This window comes from Rhagoletis pomonella, unplaced genomic scaffold (genome assembly GCF_013731165.1).
Source record: "Rhagoletis pomonella isolate Grant_MI unplaced genomic scaffold, Rhpom_1.0 Rhpom_scaffold_00514, whole genome shotgun sequence".
NCBI classification, from domain to species: Eukaryota; Metazoa; Arthropoda; class Insecta; order Diptera; family Tephritidae; genus Rhagoletis; species Rhagoletis pomonella.
This window is the reverse complement of record NW_023459068.1, coordinates 8,962-14,615: the sequence shown is the minus strand read 5'-3', so window position 1 is coordinate 14,615 and position 5,654 is coordinate 8,962.

Sequence of the window (5,654 nt, the reverse complement as noted above, 5' to 3'; positions counted from 1 at the left end):
GAAAGATTACTTCACTTTCTCATCATACATATGCAAGTAAAACTCATGATTCAATAATATTATTTATTATTGAATCATGGGTAAAACTTTTCTCTCAGGGTTTTTTTATAAGCTTTTATTGTGTTTTGCCTGTGTGTTATCTAATCTTGAAATCAATTTTTAACCAACTTCTTGATGGCCTAGAGACTGGGACACTTCAAAATTAGCTCAGAACCCGATGACAATGCAATATGAAAGATCCGCTAGGTGGCGGAGGTGTCGAAATATTTGAAAACTCTGTATGTACTGTCCGAAGAGAAAAAAACGAAAGGCTTGAACGCGAAAAGCTTGAGACGCTGTCAGACAGGAATGCGGCTTCAAAATTTAATTAGAAAATAAGGCAGCAATGAAGTGGTTTCAAGACCCGGGCCCCTTCCTGTAGACATAAGGATGGAAATCTGGTCACAAATAGCCAGAGTATAAAGTGAACACTTCTCAATGCTTTTGAATGGCGGCACTGGCGCGATTGATGAAAAAGAACCCGAACCAATGTAGAGGGGCGACGCCCACTTTCATTCACTTGACCAAGACCAGGTGAGAACAGCAATAAGGCTGCTTAAAGCTACTAACTACTAGGATAAGTGAAGCGGCTACTTAGATATAGTATTTCATCATAAGTGGGCGGGGTCACGCCCCTTTTCTAAAGATTTCATAATGATATTATTTTGTACCAAAATTCTACTTCACATACGAATTTTCAACAAATTGGATCAAATATTTACTGAAATATCATAGTTTTTGCATTTTTCGCAAATACCGTTATATGAGGGGGCGTGGTTACAGTCCGATTTCGCCCATTTTCAATAGCAACCTACCTTGGATAAAGGGCAACCTATATACCAAATTTCGTTGAGATATCTAAATTTTTGCTCGAATAATCGTGTACACGGACCGACGGACGGACGGACGGACATACAGACATGGCCAAATCGACTTCTATTTTCATTCTGATCATTTATGTATACATTTGTCTATATCTATCTCGATTCCTTTAGGCTGTTACAAACAACCGTTATACGAACAAAGTTATAATACCCTATGCACAAGTGCGTTCGGGTTTAAAAAAGAATATAAGGGGTTGGTGAACGAGTACAAGACCAATTACTGGAAACACATAAGAAGTCGTCACGTATTGGTACACACGTCACTGTTCGCACTCATAACTTTGAAATAGTGAAGGGCTTTGTCTAATATACCACAAATAATGTCAGCTTGGAGATAATGCGAAGAATAACGCTTGTATGGACATAGTTAAGCGCATAAAAATACGATTACACTGGCGTTGGTGGAGTGAGATATCAACCTATCTGGGAGGGGTTGTTGTAACAACAACAACGATTACACTGGAAAGCAAGGGCGCCCACGAACTCAATGAAAGGACCAAGTGCAGGAGAACCTGTCCGCACTTGTGATGAACAGCTGGTGAATCTTTTCGGCCTCGGCGCAAACCGACAACCGGTTATAGTGCTAAATAAAAAGAAGGCAAAAGTATACCACGTACCAATTTTCATCAAAATCGGAGTACGTTTTTTCCTTTTTGTCACCAAATATATGGGGAATCTTCCACTGCCTCTTCTTCTTCTTTATTGACGCTGCAACGGCCTAAGCGATTTCAGCCGAGTCCAAAACAACAACCCGCGTTGAATACTTTCAGAGCTGAAGCGTTTCTGCCCATTCGAACGGCATCACCTAGCCAGCGTAGCCGCTGGATTTTATTTGCTGCACTATGTCTATATCGTTGTAGAACTCATACCGCTCATCGTTAAATTGTCTATGGTATTCGCAATCGCCAACGCGTTCATCAGATGTTTTCATTATCCATGCCTCCGAGCCATACACCAGCACGGGAGTGTGATTTTTGTACAACGAGGCGAGAGGACTTTTACTTCTTAGTAAAAAGTAGCACTTGTTGAGAAATCTGATTCTCCGTTGGATTTCAAGGCTGACGAAGTCGTCTACCTTTTCAAATTTGTAACTATCAACACTGACGTGGGCGCTAAGACGCGAATGTATGTGTGATGCAGGAATTTCTTCGTCTTGCCCTCGTTGACCACCAGACCCAATCGCTTCGCTTTCTTATCCAAACTGATGTTACCGATGATGTCGATGTCGTGAACATACGCCAACAATTGCGCGCTCTTGTAAAGTTTTGTGCCTGAGCGATACAGTTCTGCGGCTCTTATTATCTTCTCCAAATGTGAGTTGTTGTAAACAGTCAGGAGAAACTTGAAAACTCTTCCGCACCACATCGTCAGTCTATACCGAGACCCGTACATAGCTGTGTTCCGGGGAGTATGAAAGTTCATTATATCTGGCAAAGACTATCACTCCAACAGCTAAACTATTTGCTGTGCAATATCTATAAGAAAGGCTTTGTGTGACCAGAATTCGCGTTTGATCATAGCTTGATGATACGACTCCGTTCAGCGATTCCTGCTCAAATATTCCGCTGTCCAATGAATGCGCTAATTTAAAAGATCGGGATAATAACTTGTGTAGTCTTCCTGCGTCACTTTGAAGACCAGTGCTCGAATCGTAACATCCGTTTACGGATCGAAAACCATACGAAAGAAAATTACGTGATATGTCGGCCGTATAAGCTGAATGGGATAAAGAGTACGTTCACGTACATATGTCATAATCCAGAAAGTGTGTTTTTACGTGACGAGTAATACGATATCGTATGTGACGATTCGAGCCCAGGTAAACTCTTAGTTACAAAATAAACATTTAGGTTTGAGCTCAACTTGAGGTTAAGTTGGGAACTAAGGTATTTCTCAAATCTCCAACGTTGTTTCTCAACAGTACCTCAAGTGGAAGATCATAGCGTTCTCAACAAAAAGGGCATTTTTCTTTGTATGAAAAAAGGACTGTTTCTCAAGTTGATAAATTGCTAGTTCTCAACTTGAAGTCCAATGTAATTCTCCAATTGGTCTCAAACATATCATTGAAATACTGAAATTGAAATAGTAAAATACCTTATACCTTTTTGATTGAAAAGACATACATAGATGAATTTAAACATTAATTTTTCATTTTATTACTCCTTTTGTATTATGTAGTATTACAATAATTCACTTCACAGTATACAGTCCGACAGTAAAATTACTTGATTCACTTGGCGTTTTATTATCTTTCAAGATTATTTGAAGATATTTTGAAGATTATTTACTTTTTGTTGGTAGTTTTCCTCTTTATATATGCAGCTTTAGGTTTTCACTTGGCAATTAAATATTCGTTTCTCTATCACTTATTACGTATCTGCGCGTCGGTTAGAGATGAGTTGGAGAATGGTGTTGGATATCAACTTGAGAACTATGAATTTCTCCAAGGTTGGAGAAATATTTTTTTTAGTGTTTATTGGGTTAACAACAAGGAGAGTTAAAACTTTCGATTCTCATATTCACGATGCTTAGTTAGCAAGTTTAAACCCGCTTGGGCCACTGACCCTTTAGTATGATGCAATAATTGTATCATGACTCTATAGTTAAAATCTTGATAACTTTGAATATTTTTTCGGGGAACTAATTATTTTCGTGGAAATCCAAATTCGTACAGAAAAATTTTGATTTTCCAAGTTGCATAATTTCAAACGATATGATTTCCGTAGTTAAATATGAATTCATAGTTAAATTCTTGTTTGTATTATTCTACTACGCACTGTGAGAAGATGATTCCAAAGAAATTACATTCGAATTAAAACAGGGGCACTTATTACAAACGAATAGCTGTAAGGAGCAAGATCAACAGTCGGCGAGGCGTTGCGCCACACGAAAGAAATTGGTTAGTATTAAATATATATTAAAATAAGAAGACAAATTATTGATTTACATTAAATATTCACTTGTTTATTAATTCATATGTTTGCTTAAAAATAATGCAGTAGATTATAACTTAATTCACATGCTTACATGTATGTACATACAAGCATATACATACTTTCTTACACTACCCTTTAGTATACGTAGTAACCATATCGTTAACTCTTCAGTAGCAATATGGTAAGGAATACCAGCGTCAATAAATTATAAACTATTTCTACGATAAAAACTACAAAAATTTAGTAATTATCTGTATGTATGTATACGTATTGTATGGGTGCTTTTGTAGAAATGTTTAGTATGCAAATGCATACATCTAAATAAAAGTCGTTAAAAACAGTGTAAGTTTATGCCTCCGTATTTGATGAAACCAAAAGAAAATGAAAGTTTAGACCTTCCATAGCAAACCCCAAAAGAATTTTTAATCTACATATCGTTGCCTTAATATAGAAAGGCCCTATCTGACATCGTCACTGATTTACAAAAAGTCGTAACTAACTAAAAATCGAAAATTTCCGTTTTAATTGATTATGATGCATTTGATCGAATTATGTGGCCTCACATCGTTTTATGCAATAAAAGATTTTAGTTAGTTACGGCTTTGTGCATTTCAGCGACGATGTGAGATAGGGCCTTTCTATATTAAGGCAACGATATTTAAAGTTAGCGATTCCGAAAATACCCTATATGCCGGAAAAATTGATTAAAATTCCATCCAATTTTTTGTTTTTTTTTTTTGCTTACTGCTTTTGCTGTCGAGCAAGTCATTCGCCAAATTCAAATAAAAAAAAAACATCTATGGCTAAAAATTCTTTTGGGATTTTGTTATGGGAGGTGTAAACTTTCATTAACTTCTGGTTTTATCAAATGCATAGAATCTTGTTGCACTGTGTCACTATGATGGCTATTATAGTAGAATTGATAATTACAGATAACGAAAATAGCCAATTTTGCTTTCTTTCTAAATTGGTGCTATGTGATATATATAATATGGTATCAAAAAAACTTTGCGAATGGCTTATATCCGTATACGCAATCAACAATTATACATACATACATTCTCTATAAAGGGTTACCCATCATGCATGTATGCATTGGTATTATGTGCAATTATGTTGGTACGTCCACAGTCATACGGGTTCTACACAATGAAAATAACTACTGGCATGTACATTTTGCAGAATACAAAATAAAAAGTATTATATCGTTACCTTAATATAGAAAGGCTCTAATCCATATTGTCGCTGAAACGCAAAAAGCCGTAACTGACTAAAATTTAGTATTGCTTAAAATGATGTGGGGACTGATAATTCGATGAAATGCATCATAAACAATCAAGAAGGGAATTTTGGATTTTTACTTAGTTACGGCCTTTTGTATTTCAGCGACAATATGAGTTAGGGCCTTTCTATATTAAGGTAACGATATGTGTATATTACCTAACATTCATTTGAGTTCCACATTAGTTTTTAATCTTAAATTTAGTATCTACGAATGTATGATGTGGTAATAATAAAAAAAACTAGACAATGGTTGCGTATGCATATCCATGTAGAACTTATAAAAACCCTATGCAAAACACACATGTCCATTCGTAACTAAAATACTTTGCCTTTTTTTAATTTTTAAACACTCTTTTCAATATGAGCTAGTTTTTGTATTGAATTAGTTAGTTGGGGTAATTTGCCAAAAACGTGTCTTATTTATTGTAAATACTTGGTATGAGGAGCTACATACATATAAACTACATTATAACATTTCTACGCTATGCTTTCTCGGATGCTTTGATTTATA